This window comes from Lolium perenne, chromosome 3, assembly GCF_019359855.2.
Source record: "Lolium perenne isolate Kyuss_39 chromosome 3, Kyuss_2.0, whole genome shotgun sequence".
Lineage (NCBI taxonomy): Eukaryota > Viridiplantae > Streptophyta > Magnoliopsida > Poales > Poaceae > Lolium > Lolium perenne.
Window position 1 is genome coordinate 242433303 of NC_067246.2, and position 22425 is coordinate 242455727.

General features: G+C 42.6%; 1 pseudogene; it reads left to right on the forward strand.

The window, feature by feature from the left end:
• LOC127339889 (uncharacterized) overlaps window positions 1–21909 on the forward strand; it is a 39670-nt pseudogene extending 17761 nt beyond the window's left edge.
• Window positions 21910–22425: the final 516 nt, after the last annotated feature.

Sequence of the window (22425 nt, forward strand, 5' to 3'; positions counted from 1 at the left end):
TGCTGTAAACAAAGGATTAAACGTATGGTGTGGAGAATGATGTTTGTTTGCAAAGAACGGTAGAGAACAATGATTGCAGTAGATTGTATTCAGATGTAAAAGAATGGACCGGGGTCCACAGTTCACTAGTGGTGTCTCTCCAATAAGAAATAGCATGTTGGGTGAACAAATTACAGTTGGGCAATTGACAAATAGAGAGGGCATAACAATGCACATACATATCATGATGACTAATATGAGTTTTACTTAGGGAATTACGACAAAGAACATAGACCGCTATCCAGCATGCATCTATGCCTAAAAAGTCCACCTTCGGGTTAGCATCCGCACCCCTTCTAGTATTAAGTTGCAAACAACAGACAATTGCATTAAGTACTGTGTGTAATGTAAACAATACAAATATCCTTAGACAAAGCATTGTTGTTTTATCCCTAGTGGCAACAGCACATCCATAACCTTAGAACTTTCTGTCACTGTCCCAGATTCAATGGAGGCATGAACCCACTATCGAGCATAAATACCCCCTCTTAGAGTCACAAGTATCAACTTGGCCAGAGCCTTTACTAGCAACGGAGAGCATGCAAGATCATAAACAACACATATATGATAGATCAATAATCAACTTGACATAGTATTTCATATTCATCAGACCCCAACAAACACAACATGTAGCATTACAAATAGACGATCTTGATCATGATAGGCAGCTCACAAGATCTAAACATGATAGCACAAGAGAAGAAGACAACCGTCTAGCTACTGCTATGGACCCATAGTCCAAGGATGAACTACTCACACATCAGTTCGGAGGCGATCATGGTGATGTAGAGTCCTTCGGGTGATGATTCCCCTCTCCGGCAGGGTGCCGGAGGCGGTCTCCTGAATCCCCCGAGATGGGATTGGCGGCAGCGGCGTCTCTGGAACTTTTCTCGTATCGTGGCTCTCGGTCATAGGGTTTTCGCGACGGAGAGAATAAATAGGCGAAGAGGCGGAGTTGGGAGAGGCTCGAGGGGCCCACACCCTAGGGCGGCGCGCCCCCCTCCTTGGCCGCGCCGCCAGGTGGTGTGGGGCCACCTCAGATCTTCTTCGTTTCCTCTTTGGACTTCTGGAAGGCTCCGTGGAAAATAAGACCCTGGGCTTTTGTTTCGTCCAATTCTGAGAATATTTCCTGTGTAGGATTTCTGAAACCAAAAACAGCAGAAAACATGAACTGGAGCTTCGGCATCTTGTTAATAGGTTAGTGCCGGAAAATGCATAATAATGATATAAAGTGTATATAAAACATGTGAGTATTGTCATAAAACTAGCATGGAACATAAGAAATTATAGATATGTTTGAGACGTATCAAGCATCCCCAAGCTTAGTTCCTACTCGCCCTCGAGTAGGTAAACGATAACAAGGATAATTTCTGAAGTGACATGCTACTATCATAATCTTGATCAATACTATTGTAAAGCATATGAGATGAATGAAGTGATTCAAAGCAATGGTAAAGATAATGACTAAACAATTGGATCATATAGCAAAGACTTTTCATGAATAGTACTTTCAAGACAAGCATCAATAAGTCTTGCATAAGAGTTAACTCATAAAGCAATAAATTCTTAATAGAAGGTTTTGAAGCAATTACAAAGGAAGATATAAGTTTCAGCAGTTGCTTTCAACTTCAACATGTATATCTCATGGATAGTTTGTCAACACAAAGTAGTATGATGAGTGCAAATAAGCAAGTATGTAGGAATCAATGCACACAGTTGACACAAGTGTTTGCTTCTAAGATAGAAATAAGTAGGTAAACTGACTCAACATAAAGTAAAAGAAAGACCCTTCGCAGAGGGAAGCAGGGATTACTCTTTGTGCTAGAGCTTTTTATTTTGAAAACATAGAAACAATTTTGTCAACGGTAGTAATAATTCATATGTGTTATGCAAAAAACATCCTATAAGTTGCAAGCCTCATGCATCGAATACCAATAGTGCTCGCACCTTGTCCTAATTAGCTTGGATTTCCATGGATTATCATTGCATTACATATGTTTAAACCAAGTGTCACAAAGGGGTACCTCTATGCCACCTGTACAAAGGTCCAAGGAGATAGATCGCATTTGATTTCTCGTTTTTGATAAATCTCAACTTGAGGACATCCATACCGGGAAAACATAGAAAACAGATAGTGGACTCCTCTTTAATGCTTTAAGCATTCAACAACAGATAATATTCTCATAAGAGATTGAGGATTAATGTCCAAACTGAAACTTCCACCATGATACATGGCTTTGGTTAGCGGCCCAATGTTCTTCTCTAACAATATGCATACTCAAACCATTTAATCATGACAAATCACCCTTACTTCAGACAAGACGAACATGCATAGCAACTCACATGATATTCAACAAAAGTGTGATAGTTGATGGCGTCCCCAGAAACATGGTTACCGCTCAACAAGCAACTTATAAGAAATAAGATACATAAGCTGCATATTCTTTAACACAATAGTTTTTAAAGCTATTTTCCCATGAGCTATATGTATTGCAAAGACAAGGAATGAAGTTTTAAAGGTAGCACGCAAGCAATTTACTTTGGAATGGCAGAGAAATACCACATAGTAGGTAGGTATGGTGGACACAAATGGCATAAGTTTTGGCTCAAGGTTTTGGATGCACGATAAGCATTCCCTCTCAGTACAAGGCTTTGGCTAGCAAGGTTGTTTGAAGCAAACACAAGTATGAACTGGTACAACAAAACTTACATAAGGACATATTGCAAGCATTATAAGACTCTACACTGTCTTACCTGTTGTTCAAACACTTTCACCAGAAAATATCTAGACTTTTAGAGAGACCAATCATGCAAACATAATTTCAACAAGCTCTACAATAATTCTCCACTAATAGGTGCAAACTACATGATGCAAGAGCTTAAACATGATCTATTTGAGACCTCAAAACAATTGCCAAGTATCAAATTATTCAAGATAATATACCAATTACCACATGAAGCATTTTCTGTTTCCAACCAAATAGCAATGACCGAAGTAGTTTTCAACCTTCGCCATGAACATTAAAAGTAAAGCTAAGAACACCAGTGTTCATATGAACAAGCGGAGCGTGTCTTTCTCCCACACAAGGAATGCTAGGATCCGATTTTATTCAAACAAAAACAAAAATAAAAACATACAGACGCTCCAAGTAAAGCACATAAGATGTGACGGAATAAAAATATAGTTTCACTAGAGGTGACCTGATAAGTTGTCGATGAAGAAGGGGACACTACAAGAAAAGTTCTGATAGGCAACGTCCCAAAATCGTCCGCTAAGGGGTATTTTTCGTCGCCTATGGGCCTAACCCGACGATATGGGTTCTGTTGTCAAAACTGCGTCAGGCAAAGTCCTACCACGTTTTTTTCGGTCCGTCGCGCTTGGGCGCCCTTCCGCCACGGAAAATCGGACCGTTGCAGAAGTGTTTCCGGGAGCCCGTTGACTGCTGATGTCATGCAAACTGCCACATGGCAGACGCCGTTAACTGTCAGTTAACGGTGTTAACCGGCTGAAACCCCGTGGTAGATGGTAGGCCCACACGAGGCCTGCCAAATCTTAAGCGGGCCGGCCCATTAAGTTTGCGGGCCGGGCCAGCTGACTTAGTTTGACCGGTCAACTATATAGCTGGGCTGGACCATTAGTTACGTGGGCCGGGCCTAACCTCTAAGGTTGACTGGTCAAAACATTAATGGGCCGGCCCACTAAGCATGTGGGCCGGACCGAATGCACTCGTTTGACCGGTCAACAGGCAAAAAGGCCGGCCCACAAGACATGTGGGACCCACTTTCCTGTTATCGGGCCGACCCATTTTACAAGTGGGGTCCACCTTAAAGCAAGTGGGCCGGCCCAAGAAGTTATTGGGCCGACCCAATTAGCCTGTGGGTCCCACTTTCCTGCTACCGGGTCGGCCCATTTAGTACGTGGGGTCCACAATAGATCAAATGGGCTGGCCCAACAAAAAAGTGGGCCGGGCCAAAAACATGGGTGGGTCCCACTTTCCTGTTAAAGGGCCAGCCCATTTAGTATGTGGGGTCCACCATATAGCAAGTGGGCCGGCCCAGCAAGATAGTGGGCCGGGCCAAAAACAGGGGTGGGTCCCACTTTCCTGTTAAAGGGCCGGCCCATTTAGTATGTGGGGTCCACCACATAGCCAGTGGGCCGGCCCAGCAAGATAGTAGGCCGGGCCAAAAACACAGGTGGGTCCCGCTTTCCTGTTAAAGGGCCGGCCCATTTAATATGTGGGGTCCACCACATAGCCAGTCGGCTGGCCCAACAAGAAAGTGGGCCGGGCCAAAAACACAGGTGGGTCCCACTTGCCTGTTAAAGGGCCGGCCTATTTTGTATGTGGGGTCCACCATATAGCAAGTGGGCCGGCCCAACAAGATAGTGGGCCAGCCCAATAAGCAGGTGGGCCCACTATCGTGTTAACGGAGCAGCCCAATAAGTAAGTGAGCCGGCCCAAAATGAAAGTGGGTCCCACACTACTGTAAATAGGCTGGCCCAATCTGTTGTAGGGCCCTGGTTGTTTGACTAGTCAAATTGCATTAAATTTCATGAGCCTACAATCTGATATCAATGATACACACAATTACATACACAAATAAAATAACAAGAAAATTACAAGGCAATTAATGTGCCCAAATAAAAAAAATTACATAGAATCATTGAAGACTTCTATTAGCATCATCAATAACACGTTGACATTTGGCAATCGGCTTGATTGAATCTTGTGTACTCTTGGTCAACATATCAGCTACAGATCTTAAAGCAGCAATACCATGTCTTTTATAAAGTACAGCCTTGAGATATTTACTGTTTGATGAAAAGAATGGTCTAGGTTGACGGCTATGAGAGGATGCATCAGAAGAAAGATCAGAACTTTTTGTGGGCCTCTCTTCTGATGAAGATTGCTTCATCACAACTGCATTCTGATAAAAATGCAAAAAGAGTTAAACGATGAACTATGCAAACATGTATTAAGCATTGTCGATATGAGATAGTCACAAGTACTAAGCACAGACTTACATTATATCGTTGCATAGGCTCACCTCGGAACCTTTTTTGCGCTCTATCTTCTACTAAGGACTTCTTCATTACAACTGCATTCTAGTAATATTGAAAACATAGTTACAACAGTGAACTATTCAAACATTTATTATGCAATGTAGATATAAGATAATAACAAGTTGCATAAATAAGACAATGTATGGAACTTGTACTAAGCAGACTTACATCATAATGTTGCACAGGGTCGCTTTGGCGAGTATCTTCTAATGATGACTGCTTCACTAAAACTGCATTCTGGTAATATTGCAAACATAGTTACAACAATTAACTATTCAAAAATGTATTACGCAATGTAGAGATCAGATAACAGCATGTAGCAGAAATAAGCACAAGATAAGATAAGATGCATGTACTAAGCACATCTTGGCTCATTGCAGGTCCTTCTCTTGCGTGCACTAGTCGTGGTCGACATGCCTGTCATTTTAGGTTCAGCCATCAAGTGAAATGCTAATCCTCCTGCTCCATTGTCCTTAATCTGTGTTTAGATATCACATTTAAGACCAAGTCAGCTGGTTTCAAATAACAAAAAACTTGAGCTGCCAAATGAATAAGCCAATATTTACCAGATATCAGATTAAAACCAACTAGATGTTGCTTTGCATGAGATACGAATTTGAGACATTCAGATTTAGAGTAGGGTAATGCCAAGGTTTTCCACATAAAGTAAACTGGCATTAAGAATGACCAAATGTCAGGTTCAAATCACCTTCGCAGTTGCTCCAAGACAAGCATATCAAATAGGCAGAAACATAGTAAAGCATGGATGGCATTGCTATGGCAGGGTTCCAAGTGTTAATCTCTCGCATAAGGAACAATGCATATAGGTTATAGATAATAACGGAAGTAAACTGCCAGAGTTACCAACCAAGAACTCAGATTCCAACCTTCCCTAACGTCCCCGCTGTTAATGTTGGATCTTCTAATAAGTGGTTCGCATGATCCATCCCTAGGAAAAATAACATTGACAAGTTAGTGAACGATAATACAAAGACAAGACATGCACGCAGCAATAACTATTCAAGCTGTGCGACAGGAGCATTCATGGAAAAAATAGCTATAAGCTAAAGACGAGGTATAAGAGCAAGCAGATTGGAAATGCACATATCATGATTATAAAAGCAGTGTGAGAATAGCAGGCACGGTAAAACAGCTAGCGGCTAGCGGTGAGCTAATGACGTGGTATAAGAACAACCAGATTGGAAATGCCCATAGCATGACTATAAAAGGAATAGCATGCAGTACAAAAACAGTTGGCAGCAAATGAATGGGTATAAGGCTATAAATATGTGGATGCACACAGGTGTCAGTAGAATGAACGGGATGGTAGCGACCGGATAATGCTTTTGTACTGTACAATATTTAAACGAACTTCATGCGAAGTAACACATCAAGAAAGTTAATGGCATATGAGATCTGCAAATAACTACACAAAACATGGCTAAAGAAACACCGCGATCTAACGGGCCAGCGTACTAACCAATCTGCGGCGGGGTGGACGGGGGCGGCAACTTGCATTCCAGTGGCGGCGAATACGGGAGACGATGAGTCGACCCTGTTTCAGTAGAAGTACGCGTTAGTGAAGCAGATCTGGTTGGCTGGCAAGGGATTCGGTGAAGTTGATACAGCCGCTGCGCCGAGGTAGTCGGTGGAATAGATCGGCTTCTGTGGAGGGGGGCCGCGGTGAAGTAGACCCGGTTCCGTTGGAGAGGATCCGGTGCATCGACAGGAAAGGCATTGATTGCTACGCTGTGGATGAGGTCGGCGGTGAAGCAGATCCGTCAGTGGCGTGGTCGGCGGTGAAGCAGATCCGTCGGTGGCGAGGTCGGCGGTGAAGCAGATCCGTCGGTGGCGAGGTCGGCGGTGAAGCATATCCTTCGGTGGCGAGGGCGGCGGGGGAGCGGATCAGGTGGGTGGACAGCCAACACGATCAAGGCTACGCTATGGAGGAGTATGCCGGCAGCGAAGCAGATCTAGTACTGTAGAGAGTCAGAGCTTTGGCGTGTGAGAGTATTTTTGAGCTAATGGGGCGAATGGTTGGTGGGTGGGTGTGGGCCTGTGGGGAGGGTTCGGGATCTAGGCAAGATATTTCATTGTTACCGAAAGAGCCCTCCATGGTCGGTGGGTTGTAGCTTCCGGACCAGGGTTAAAAGGGTAAAACTGGTCACGGGATTTTCGAATGGATGCGGCGGGATGATTTGGCGCGCGGCCGAAATTTTTAGTTTCAAGCTACGAGCAGAACGACAAAAATAATGTTCTTCCCCAGGGAGCTCTCATTTCTTCCTCTTCTCTTTCTCTCTCGAGTCTCTCCCATTCCCCCGGCTCCTCTCGCCCTTCTCTCCGGCGGCCTCGCCGGCCGGAGACGAGGCCGACTTCTCTCTGTATATCGCACACCCTCCGAACTAAATTAATTGATTCAACTATCCTTAGACGTGTATGTATCTAGAGTAAAAACATGTGTGGATACACCCATATTTAGATAAGCAAAGTTGAGTCAGCTAATTTGGATCCGAGGGAGTTAGTGTTGTTGTAACCTTAGATCCAGTGTTTCCCATGAGCAGAATGGCGCAATGGAGTCGGGGATCTCGTCATCGGCTTCAGATCTGGACTATGGTGAATCTAGCGGATCAGATCTGGCGGATCTTGCCGGCCAAACCCCGATCTGGTGCCATCAAGGTGATGGCACTAACGGTGAGGCTTGCTTTGGTCAGTGCTTCAGATCTGGCCAATGGGGAAGTCAAGCTGCTAACGTTCACAAGCTCGGGGCATACGACGGCGTCATCCGTCTTGCCCGTGAACATCTTGGCCTTTCAGCGGCCCTTCTCAGAGCCAATATGCCGTTGCTGAGGCCCTTCTTCTCCTTCGTCCTGGCGACTACCGGCGACACCGTCCCAAGTGGTGCGTCCCCGGCGACGGAGTTGCTGGAAAGGATGCGGAGCAGAGATCTGATGTGCGGTCTAGAAGGACTCGATTGATTTTCTTCTATATGTTTTGGGGTCCTTTTTGTAAAGTTGCAGGTCCTATTAGTTGTTGTCTAGTTCTTTTGGACCTCTATGTAATTTTTTGGACTAGTTTCCATTTGCACTGATAAACTTGAATTTTGACAAGTTCACGGGGAAAAAAATTCATTTGCACATATGGACTATCATGTATGAACATTCTTGAGATTTAAACTATATGTAATGGCCAGCACTTGCGCAAGGGGCTCGTCTAGTGCGCACTAGTTTCCATTAGCACCGATAAATTTGAATCTTGACAAGTTCTTGGAAGAAAAATTGATTCACATATAGCCTATCATGTATGAACATTATTGGGATTCAAACTATACATAGATGGCCAACACGTGTGCAAGGGGGTCCCTCTAATGTGCACTAGTTTCCATTAGCACTGATAAATTTGAATCTTTACAAGTTCTCGAAATAAAATTGCTTCACACATGTGCCCTATCATGTATGAACATTATTGGGATTCATATTATATATAGATGGCCAACACTTGTGCAAGGGGGTCCTCTAATTCTTGGGGATTTCAATCTCTCTCTCTCTCGATCTATCGTTGGTGGCCAGAACAACACACATATGCATGCACTTTATGCGCAAAGGCGCGGGTGCCTCTAATAATTCATGTGTGTGCGTATATTTGAACATATTCTTGGGGATTTCAATCTCTATCTCTCGATCTATATATCGTTGATGGCCAAGAAACACACTTATATATATACGCATGCACTTTATGCGCAAATTAAGGTGGGTGCCTCTAATAATGTGTGTGCGCACTCGATCGATGATCCCTAAACCTTAAACCAAAAAACCCTGAAACCCTAATCCCTAATCACCCTAAACACTAAACCTAAACCCAAAAACCCTAAACACTAAACCCTAAACCCTAAAAGCTAAACACTAAACCCTAAACACTAAACCGTAAACCCTAGACCCTATACCCTAATTAACACTAATCCTAACCCTATCCCTAATTAAACCCTACATATATATGCCAACGACACTTAATTGCGCATCAAGCAGGCGACCAACTAATTAGCGCTGATAAATTAATTAACTTGAATTTTGACAAGTTCTCGATCTCGAATGAAAACACATTTGATTAAGTAGTCTCATAATATATATATATATATATAATTAGTGTGCATGAGCGCATGGCATACCTTGCATATCATTCGTGCATATATTTCAATATATATTTGAACATATTCTTGGGGATATGTATATATATCAATCTCTCTCTCTCGATCTATATATCGTTGGTGGCCAAGAAGCACACTTATATATATATGCATGCACTTTATGCGCAAAGGCGCGGGTGCGTCTAGTAATTCATGTGTGTGCGTATATTTGAACATATTCTTGGGGATTTCAGTCTCTATCTCTCGATCTATATATCATTGGTGGCCAATAAACACACTTATATATATACGCATGCACTTTATGCGCAAATTAAGGCGGGTGCCTTTAATAATGTGTGTGTGCACTCGATCGATAATCCCTAAACCTTAAACCATAAAACCCTAAAACCCTAATCCCTAATCCCTAAACACCCTAAACCCTAAACACTAAACCCTAAACCCAAAAACCCCAAACCCTAAACCCTAAACCCTAAACACTAAACCCTAAACCCTAGACCCTATACCCTAATTAACACTAACCCTAACCCTAGCCCTAATTAAACCCTACATATATATATAAGCCAATGACACTTAATTGCGCATCAAGCATGCGACCAACTAATTAGCGCTGATAAATTAATTAACTTGAATTTTGACAAGTTCTCGATCTCGAATGAAAACACATTTGATTAAGTAGTCTCATAATATATATATATATAATTAGTGTGCATGCGCGCATGGCATACCTTGCATATCATTCGTGCATATATTTCAATATATATTTGAACATATTCTTGGGGATATGTATATATATCAATCTCTCTCTCTCGATCTATATATCGTTGGTGGCCAAGAAACACACTTATATATATATACGCATGCACTTTATGCGCAAAGGCGCAGGTGCCTCTAATAATGTGTGTGTGCACACGATCGATGATCCCTAAACCTTAAACCCTAAAACCCTAATCCCTAATCCCTAATTATACCCTAAACGTACACCCTAAACACCCTAAACACTAAACCCTAAACCCTAGACCCTAAACCCTCAACACTGCACCCTAAACCCTAAACCCTAAACCCTAAACCCTAACCCTAGACCATAAACCCTAAACCCTAAACCATAAACCCTAAATATATTTCAATCTCTCTCTAGATCTATATATCGTTGGTGGCCAAGAAACACACTTGTATAGAGAGTGGATTTGGTGACCGGGTGTATATGTGAGCATGCATCTATTACCGTTGGATTCGATTTAAGATTCTGGCCTCATGTCTAACGCCGTTTAACACGTTCAGCTGGAGACACATGGTCACGTATGCAATGATTATACGCACAACCTATCCGGCTGCCCCTTCAATGATGCATAGCAGCATCCTTTGTTTAAAATATGCTGAACCTAAGCAACCCGACGGTTAGAAAAGAAACAGAGGGACCGAGTCAACATTCTGCATGGAAGAAACGAATCGAGCCAAAAAAATCAGAGCTTGATGACCCACAAGTATAGGGGGTGTATCGTAGTATCTTCGATAAGTAAGAATGTCGATCCCAACGAGGAGCAGAAGGTGTTGACAAGCAGTTTCGATGAAGGATTCACTGTAAATGCTCACAGACAAGTATTCAGGGGGGTTTGATGTAACAGTTGAATAAAGTACGAGTATGTAAAGTGCGAGAGTAATAATTGCAGCGAGTGGCCCAATCCTTTTTAGCACAAAGGACAAGCCGGTTTGTTTACTTATAATGACCAAACGTTCTCGAGGACACACGGGATTTTAGTCTAGTGCTTTCGCTACATACGGCTAAATAATCTTCATTGTTGTGATAAGTGTTGTGTGGGTGAACCTATGCTAATGTACCGCCCTTCCTAGGACTAATACATACTTGTGATTATACCCCTTGCAAGCATCCGCAACTACAAGAAAGTAATTAAGAAATAAATCTAACCACAGCCTTAAACTCTGAGATCCTGCGATCCCTCCTGCATCGATATACCAACGGGGGTTTAGGTTTCTCACTCCAACAACCCCGCAATTGGCAAACGAATACAAGATGCATTCCCCTAGGCCCATAAATGGTGAAGTGTCATGTAGTCGACGTTCACATGACACCACTAGAAGAATAACACCACAACTTAAATATCACACCATTGAATATTACTCATCCATAGTTCACTACTAACATTTAGACTTCACCCATGTCCTCAAGAACTAAACGAACTACTCACGAGACATCATACGGAACATGATCAGAGGTGATATGATGATGAATAACAATCTGAACATAAACTTGGTTCAATGGTTTCACTCAATAGCATCAACAACAAGTAGAAATCGATACCGGGAGAGTTTCCCCTATCAAACAATCAAGATCAAACCCAAATTGCTATGGCGGTGACGGTGTCCAGCAGTGATGACGACGGTGATGATGGTGGAGATGATGATGATGGTGATGGCGATGATGTCCAGCTCGATGACGGTGACGATGGCGTCGATTTCCCCCTCCCGGAGGGAATTTCCCCGGCGGATTCCTGCCCACCGGAGAGCTCTTTTCTCTCTGGTGTTCTCCGCCCCGCAGAGGCGGCTGTAACTCTTCGCGAGGTACCCTCTGTGGCTTAGGTCTTCGGGACGAAGGGTTTGGCGAAGAAAAGGAGGCGAAAGGGGCCGTGGGCCCTCCACACCACATGGCGGCGCGGCCAGGGCCTGGGCCGCGCCGCCCTAGGGTGTGGGCCCACCCTGGCTCCTCCTGGCTCCTCCTTCTGGCTTCCTCCGTCATCTTGAAAAATAGGATTTTTGGTATAATTTCCTTCCAGAGTTGATCTTCCGAAATATTGCGTTCTGACGGTGCTTTTTCCAGCGAATCCACGGCTCCGGTGTTCGATCCTCCAATAATGATGAAACATGCAAAATAGATGAAATAACATAAGTATTGTGTCCCAATATGAAATATATCAATGAATAACAGGAAATTATGATATAAAATAGTGATGCAAATTGGACGTATCAACTCCCCCCAAGCGAAACTGAGCTCGATAGACATGACCACATGTTTATGGAGTGAAGAGTCGATAAATAAAATACGGACAAGAAGCATCATATTCATTCACACAGGACATTATAGTAAACAACCTCTTATAACTCATATTGAAACAAGTATAAGGTAATCACAAGTAAAGGTGCATGAGAAATCATAATTGGTGATGGCAAACTTCGTTCTTGGTCAGAGAACAATTAACAGATTATATTTATCTTATTGAGCAGCGCTCTCATGTTAGAGTTTATAAGGCACAACTTGCATACTCAATCATAATGGTCTTCTCATGATCATTGATAACTTGCAAAGCTATATTCATTCAGATAAAACTTGTACTAAACAAAGAAGAATAAAAGACATGATGTAGCAAATCACAATATAATGGTTTGATCACAACTACTCAAATGCTTGCTTGAGATGGAGGGAAAAAGGTTTACTGACTCAACATAAAGTAAAAGACAGGCCCTACGCAGAGGGAAGCAGGGATTAAATCATGTGCTAGAGCTTTTTCAGTTTTTGCAATCATATAAAGAGAATAAAAGTAACATTTTGAGAGGTGTTTGTTGTTGTCAACGACTGGTAGCGGGTACTCTAACCCCCTTGCCAGACAACCTCCTAAGAGCGGCTCCCATATTATTTTCATTTTGTGTGGCACTCCTTCCAACCTTTCTTTCACAAACCATGGCTAACCGAATCCTCGGGTGCCTGCCAACAATCTCATACCATGAAGGAGTGCCTTTTTATTTTAGTTTTATTATGATGATGACACTCCCCCCAACCTTTGCTTACACAAGCCATGGCTAACCGAATCCTTCGGGTGCCGTCCATCAATCACATACCATGGAGGAGTGTCTATTTAGTTTAATTAATTTGGGACTGGGAATCCCATTGCCAGCTCTTTTTGCAGAATTATTGGATAAGCGGATGAAGCCACTAGTCCATTGGTGAAAGTTGCCCAACAAGATTGAAAGATAAAACACCACATACTTCCTCATGAGCTATGAAACATTAACACAAATAAGAGATACTAAGTTTTGAATTGTTTAAAGGTAGCACATGAAGTATTTACTTGGAATGGCAGAAAATACCATGTAGTAGGTAGGTATGGTGGACACAAATGGCATAGGTTTGGGTTAAGGTTTGGATGCACGAGAAGTATTCCCTCTCAGTACAGGTCTTTGGCTAGCAAGGTTAATTAGCAAGCATAAGAGTCGAGGGAAATAAACAAATATACATGTGATAGAAACAATCATGCATCTTCCTTGTAAGCACAAAAAATTTTAACTTCAGAATAATAAGCTATGAGCTAACAAGAAAGACAATGAAACATCTACATGTATTTCTCTTTTCTGTTTAAACCTTAAAGTGTTGTTGCTATTGACCAATGCTAAGTTTGCCAAAACCAAATAGATTTATTCAATGCTCCCAAAGTGATACCAATACTAACAACAAGGTGAATCATATAGTAAAGATTGCAAACTAAAATAAGATGTGCAATATGTAAATGATAAGTCTTCTCATTAATATTCCATAACGATAACTCACACCAAGGGATACATAGACAACCAACTAAAGGAGAGATACTTCCAAACGCAACCCATCTTATATGATAACTTCCCTACTCATGATATGACACTACTTGACAATAAAAGTAAAAGGTAGTGATAATGTGATACCGCGGCACTCCCCCAAGCTTGGAACAAACCAAGGGGATGCCAATACCGATGATGAATTACTCCTTCGGTGATGGTGGTGATGAATTCCTGACAAGCTTCTCAATAAGCTCCTGAAGCTCGTCAATCCTGTGTATGAGATTGCGAATCATCTCTGAGTTGTGCTCGACGCGGTTAAAGAGTCTGTCTGATGGCGAGTCCCAGCTCTTGGAGTTATTTCCCCACTCTTCAGCTTCAGGCTCCTTCTCTCCTGCAGTGTTAGAGCGATCTATATCCCACTGGCTAGGCAATGCTGCCTTGGGAGTCCCTTCAATTTGATTATTGAAAATTAGATTGTGGAAGGGGTGATGAGTGCCTGATGGAGATGTTCTCGGAGCTAGGTAATGACGTGGAACCGCTCCTCCAGTGCGAATTCTTGCGCTCTTGTTTGCACTAAAAGGGTTGTCCATCACCTTGATGCTTGCGATGGTAGCACGCGGGCTTGCGCGCGAGTCTTCCTCCACCTCTTCTTCATCTTCTTCCTTGACGTCCTTGACTTCCTCTTTCCACCCAAGATCTCGATCATCTTCATCCGGAAACTCCTTGCCCTTGTTCTTGGAAACCATGGTGCTTCTAAACCGAAAACAGATCCTGGCAGAAACAGCTCGAAACAAAACACGTCGAAAACACGATATACGGACCTCCAGGGGTCCGGGGGATTATATAGCAAAATTTTTCACGACAAACGGAAAGTACCAGATCGAACCAGTCGGAAAGGGGCGACGGGCGGCCAAACCATAGGCCGGCGCGGGCCCAGTCAGGCCGCGCCGCCCTATGGTGGCACCCCTCGTGCGTCCTTTCCACTCCGTTTCGAACTCGTAATTTCTCATATTTTCCAAAAACAGCAAAAATATAGTTCGGAAGGTAAATTGCGTACTTTTCATTACGATCGTTACCTATTCAAAGTCGAGTTACGCGGACTGTCAATTTGCCCTTTGATGAAATCTTCCGGTGTCTCCACTTGAATAATATCAACATCAACATTATAGGAATCACCTGAGATATAATGCTTGAGTCTTTGTCCATTCACCACTTGCGTAGCATTGCCTTGGAGAGAGCTAATTTTGATTGCTCCTGAACGATACACCTCCTCGACAACATATGGTCCTTCCCATTTCGAGTAATTTCCACCGCAAAGAATCTCGAGACGAGACCGATACAATAGGACTTTATCCCCAATATTAAATTCTCTTTTGATAATCCTCCTATCATGCCATTTTTTAACTTTCTCTTTAAAGAGTTTAGCATTTTCATAAGCTTCACTTCTCCATTCATCTAGGGAACTCAATTGCAACAACCTCTTATCACCGGCAAGTTTAGGATCTTTATTTAATTCTCTAACAGCCCAATAAGCTTTGTGCTCTAGTTCTAAAGGTAAATGACAAGCTTTCCCATAAACCATTTTATAAGGTGACATTCCCATGGGATTTTTATAAGCAGTTCTATAAGCCCAAAGTGCATCCTTCAATTTACTAGCCCAATTCTTTCTAGTTTTATTAACGGTCTTTCCCAAAATAGATTTAATCTCTCTATTTGATAATTCTACTTGACCACTAGTTTGAGGATGATAAGCAGAAGCAATTCTATGATTAATACCATACCTAGCAAGAGTTTTTCTAAAACCTCCATGAATAAAATGAGAACCTCCATCAGTCATAATGTATCTAGGTACTCCAAATCTAGGAAAAATAATATCTAAGAGCATTCTTAAAGAGGTCTCACCATCAGCACTTTTTGTAGGTATAGCCTCCACCCATTTAGTAACATAATCAACAGCAACAAGTATATGAGTGTTACCTTCCGAAGACGGAAAAGGTCCCATGAAGTCAAATCCCCAACAATCAAACGGTTCAATAACAAGAGTATAATTCATAGGCATTTCATTGCGTCTGGAGATATTACCAACCCTTTGGCATTCATCACAAGATAAAATAAACTTTCTCGCATCTTTGAAGAGAGTTGGCCAATAAAAACCTGATTGTAGAACCTTTTGCGCGGATCTTTCTCCGGCGTGATGTCCTCCATAAGCACTACCATGACATTTACTCAATATCTCCTGTTGTTCATATTCGGGAACACATCTTCGCATAATACCATCCACTCCTTCTTTATATAAGTGTGGGTCATCCCAGAAATAATGCCTCAAATCATAAAAGAATTTCCTCCTTTGCTGAACTGAAAAGGTTGGAGGCAAGTACTTGGAAACAATAAAGTTAGCATAATCAGCATACCAAGGACTGTCTCGCGAGCTCACCTTTATTACAGCCAATTGTTCATTTGGAAAACTATCATTAACAGGAACATGATCATAAGCAATATTTTCCAATCTAGACAAATTATCAGCAACAGGATTATCAGCACCTTTCCTATCTACAATATGTAAATCAAATTCTTGCAAAAGAAGTACCCATCTAATAAGCCTTGGCTTAGCATCTTTCTTTGTCATTAGGTATCTAATTGCAGGCATGATCAGTATGAATAGTAACTTTTGAATCAACAATATAAGATCTAAATTTATCACAAGCAAAAACTACAGCTAATAATTCCTTTTCAGTTGTAGCATAATTTCTTTGAGCAGCATCAAGAGTTTTACTAGCATAATGAATAACATTCAGTTTTTTATCTACTCGCTGTCCAAGAACAGTGCCTACAGCAAAATCACTAGCATCACACATAATTTCAAAGGGTAAATTCCAATCAGGGGGTTCAACTATAGGAGCAGTTGTTAAGGCTTTCTTAAGAGTTTCAAACGCTTCCTTACAATCATCATCAAAAACAAATGGTACATCTTTTTGAAGAAGATTAGTAAGAGGCTTTGAAATCTTAGAGAAATCTTTAATAAATCTCCTATAAAACCCAAAGATGACCAAGAACACTACGAATACCTTTAACATCCCTCGGATAAGGCATCTTCTCGATTGCTTCAACTTTAGCTCTATCAACTTCAATACCTCTCTCAGAAATTTTATGTCCCAATACAATTCCTTCATTAACCATAAAGTGGCATTTCTCCCAATTAAGAACAAGGTTAGTTTCTTCACATCTCTCGCAAAACTTTATCAAGGTTTCGCAAGCAGCTATCAAAAGAATTCCCATAGACGGAAAAATCATCCATGAATACCTCTACAATACTTTCACAAAAACCATGAAAAATAGCAGACATGCATCTTTGAAAAGTAGCAGGAGCATTACATAAACCAAAAGGCATGCGTCTATAAGCATAAGTTCCATAGGGACAGGTAAAAGTGGTTTTCTCTTGATCTTTAGCTTTAACAGCAATTTGTGAAAACCCGAATAACCATCAAGAAAGCAAAAATGAGTATTTTTAGATAATCTTTCTAGCATTTGATCAATAAAGGGTAAAGGGTAATGATCTTTTTTAGTAACTTTATTAACTTTTCGAAAATCAATGCACATTCTATACCCTACAACTATTCTTTGAGGAATGAGCTCATCATTATCATTAGGCACAACAGTCATACCTCCTTTCTTGGGAACACAGTGCACAGGACTAACCCATCTACTATCAGCAATAGGATATATAATACCAGCTTCAAGGAGTCGTAGTACCTCATTCCTTACCACTTCTTTCATCTTTGGAATTAGACGACGCTGAGGTTCAACAACAGGCTTTGCATCATCTTCCATATTAATAGCATGTTGGCAAATAGAAGGAGAAATCCCCTTCAAATCATCAAGAGTGTAGCCAATAGCGCCTCGATGCTTCTTCAATATTTCCAATAACCTTTCTTCCTCAATCTCTGAAAGCTTAGAACTAATAATAACAGGATATATTTTCTTATCATCAATATGAGCATATTTAAGATTATCAGGTAAAGGCTTTAAATCAAAAACAGGATCTTCCTTAGGTGGCGGTGTTGTACCCAAATCTTCCACCGGTAAATCATGCTTGAGAATAGGTTGACGAAGAAAAATTTCCTCAAGCTCATCTCTTTCTTTCCTAAAAATTTCGCTCTCGCTATCCTCCAAATGTTGCTGCAAAGGATTATTAGGAACAAGAACAATAGATGCACATTGCTCCATTTTAATATCATTACTAGGCAAATCAGCTTTATAAGGAGTTTTAGTAAATTTAGAGAAGTTAAACTCATAAGATTCACCAGCAAATTTAGTCAAAATTTTCTCTTTCTTGCAATCTATAATAGCTCCACAAGTATTTAGAAAAGGTCTACCAAAGATAATAGGACAATAATCACTAGCAGCAGAACCAAGTACCAAAAAGTCAGCAGGATATTTAATCTTACCGCATAAAACTTCCACATCTCGAACAATACCAATTGGAGAAATAGTTTCTCTATTAGCCAGCTGAATAACCACACCAATATCTTCAAGTTCACAAGAATCAATTTCGTGCATAATCTCCGTGTAAAGCTCATACGGAATAGCACTAACACTTGCACCAATATCACATAATCCATAATAGCAATGATCACCAATTCTAACAGATAGCATAGGAACACTAGCTTGTTTGGGTTTATTAGGATGTGAAACAATATGTGAAGCATCTTCACAGAAAATAATATGACCATCCTCTATATTTTCAGTCACAAGATCTTTAATTATTGCAACAGCAGGTTCAACTTTTATTTGTTCTTCAGGTTCTACAGGTTTCTTTTCACTTTTATGAACCGCACTATTTATAACAGAGTACTCCTTCATTTTAGCAGGGAAAGGAGTTTTTTCAATATAAGCTTCAGGAATAACATGATCAGCAGTTTCAACTACAACACATTTATTAATAGATGAATCAATTTTATCTTTATATGGTTCATGATACTTATCAAAGTTCTTCTTTGGCAATTCATAATGAGAGGCAAAAGCTTTATAAAGATTTACTGACAACTTGAGAATCAAGACCATATGTAGCACTCATATTACGAAATTTATCAGTATCCATAAAAGCTTCAATGCATTTATAATCATAAATTATACCTGATTCTCGATCTTTGTCGTTCTCCCATCCTTCAGTATTTTCTTGGATTCGATCAAGAAGGTCCCTTTTAAACTCTTCTTTGTTGCGTGTAAATGTTCCAGAACAAGAAGTATCCAGCAAGGTCTTGTCTTGAAAAGAAAGTCTTGCATAGAAATTATCAATAATAACATTACCAGGAAGCTCATGAATGGGGCATTTGAGCATTAAAGACTTCAGTCTCCCCAAGCTTGGGCAATACTCTCTCCATCATGAGGCCAAAAATTATATATGCGATTCCGATCCTTATGAATTTCACTTGGAGGATAGAACTTAGAATAAAACCGGGGCACAATATCATTCCATTCAAGAGAATCCCCATTATCCAGTAATTTATACCAATGCGCCGCTTTACCAGACAGCGATAAAGAGAATAGTTTCTTCCTCACTTCATCCATAGCAATACCTGCACATTTGAATAACCCGCATAATTCATGCAAAAACAGTAAATGATCACCGGGATGGACAGTTCCATCCCCTTCATAGCGTTATCCATAACACGTTCAATAATTTTCATAGGTAATTTATATGGAATTACTTCCTCACCTGGCGCTTCATCCACTACCGTTGCAGTAGTAGTAGATTTCCCAAATAGAAATTGAAGAGAAGATCTCTCCATAATGACTTATAGCGGCGAGGCGAGAAATAAAATCAGCACAACAAGAAGGTTTTCCTTACCAATTCCACTTACCAATAGCGCTTCACTCCCCAGCAACGGCGCCAGAAAATAGTCTTGATGACCCACAAGTATAGGGGGTGTATCGTAGTATCTTCGATAAGTAAGAATGTCGATCCCAACGAGGAGCGAAGGTGTTGACAAGCGGTTTCGATGAAGGATTCAACGTAAATGCTCACGAGACAAGTATTCGGGGGGTTTGATGTAACAGTTGAATAAAGTACGAGTATGTAAAGTGCGAGAGTAATAATTGCAGCGAGTGGCCCAATCCTTTTTAGCACAAAGGACAAGCCGGTTTGTTTACTTATAATGACCAAACGTTCTCGAGGACACACGGGATTTTAGTCTAGTGCTTTCGCTACATACGGCTAAATAATCTTCATTGTTGTGATAAGTGTTGTGTGGGTGAACCTATGCTAATGTACCGCCCTTCCTAGGACTAATACATACTTGTGATTATACCCCTTGCAAGCATCCGCAACTACAAGAAAGTAATTAAGAAATAAATCTAACCACAGCCTTAAACTCTGAGATCCTGCGATCCCTCCTGCATCGATATACCAACGGGGGTTTAGGTTTCTGTCACTCCGGCAACCCCGCAATTGGCAAACGAATACAAGATGCATTCCCCTAGGCCCATAAATGGTGAAGTGTCATGTAGTCGACGTTCACATGACACCACTAGAAGAATAACACCACAACTTAAATATCACACCATTGAATATTACTCATCCATAGTTCACTACTAACATTTAGACTTCACCCATGTCCTCAAGAACTAAACGAACTACTCACGAGACATCATACGGAACATGATCAGAGGTGATATGATGATGAATAACAATCTGAACATAAACTTGGTTCAATGGTTTCACTCAATAGCATCAACAACAAGTAGAAATCGATACCGGGAGAGTTTCCCCTATCAAACAATCAAGATCAAACCCAAATTGCTATGGCGGTGACGGTGTCCAGCAGTGATGACGATGGTGATGATGGTGGAGATGATGATGATGGTGATGGCGATGATGTCCAGCTCGATGACGGTGACGATGGCGTCGATTTCCCCCTCCCGGAGGGAATTTCCCCGGCGGATTCCTGCCCGCCGGAGAGCTCTTTTCTCTCTGGTGTTCTCCGCCCCGCAGAGGCGGCTGTAACTCTTCGCGAGGTACCCTCTGTGGCTTAGGTCTTCGGGACGAAGGGTTTGGCGAAGAAAAGGAGGCGAAAGGGGCCGTGGGCCCTCCACACCACATGGCGGCGCGGCCAGGGCCTGAGCCGCGCCGCCCTAGGGTGTGGGCCCACCCTGGCTCCTCCTGGCTCCTCCTTCTGGCTTCCTCCGTCATCTTGAAAAATAGGATTTTTGGTATAATTTCCTTCCAGAGTTGATCTTCCGAAATATTGCGTTCTGACGGTGCTTTTTCCAGCAGAATCCTGGCTCCGGTGTTCGATCCTCCAATAATGATGAAACATGCAAAATAGATGAAATAACATAAGTATTGTGTCCCAATATGAAATATATCAATGAATAACAGCAAATTATGATATAAAATAGTGATGCAAATTGGACGTATCAGAGCTTCTAGTAGACATCCAACGGGAAGAGGAAAAAGTGCGAACGAAGCTGTGCTCTGCTGCCGCCGGAGCCGCCGCAGCTCCCCAAGCCCGCGCACCTCCCGTTCGCCCCTCGCCGCCACCACCACCTTCGCCGCCATCACCTGCCGCGGCAGCTCCTCTAGCGGCCGCGGCCACGGCCGCCGCCCGAAGGCCAAGCCCACCGTGTTCCCGCCTCCGCTGGTCCGCCGCCTGGTCTCCACCTCCCTCCGCCGCCTCCTCCCGCGCTGCGCCCCCTCGGCGGCCGACGGCTCGTGCGGAGGGGGGGAGGAAGTCGGCCGCCGAGGATGTCGCGGTGCTGCTGCTCTCTCTGGCATTCGGCGACAGGCTCACCGCCCTCGCGGAGGCCTGGCGCGCGTCCGGCCTCGGCCAGGCGCTCGACATCTGGGCGGCGGTGTTCGGGAGAGCGAGGCGGAGGAGGATGAACGGGCTCCGGCGGCTCGCGGCGCTGCTGCTCGGGATCGCGTTCTGCGCGCTCGCCTCACGCTTCAGGGGCGCCGCATTCTTGGAAGGCCTCGAGAAGACGGAAGGCAGCCGGAAGTTAGCGCGGATTTTCCTCCATTGATTGATTGATTTGGTTCCTATGTTCGATTTTTGAGGTGTACTTGCCCAAATTCGGGATTGCGGCGTCGGGATTATAGCTTTCCTTTTGCCGATATAATCTGGTTCTTGAACTGTCGATATGATTTTGTCGCATTTTTCATGATTCTACTTGGAGGCACATTGCTGCCGTCCTGCTTGACATTGTGCTTCTTCTACTAGATGAGATGGAAGTCGTTTGTTTAGTTGGGAGATTTGTGTTCCTACGTCCGATTCCTGAGCTCGTTGTGCAGCTCGACATGAGCAACTACTCCTGCCCGTTCTCTGCCGCGAGCGAGGCAACCATGAACGCGGGGCCTGGGTAGCAATTCCTCTCAAAATCCTATCTATTCACGAGCCCTGTACCTCAAATCCCTTTTCTTTTTTTATGATTTGTTGATTCGACATGTTTTGAGCACCAGATTTCTATGATTCGGTGCCAGGAACAATTGCTTGACGCTGATAGGAACAGTGTGGCGAAGCACAAGGGAAGGGATGATCCAATTCCAGGAGCTTGGGGAGAAGCCATGGCGGCTCAAGTCGAGAGTCCCCGCCGCCGCCCACCTGCTGTAATGGCGACTACTTCTGCAGTCGCGGCCGTCGCT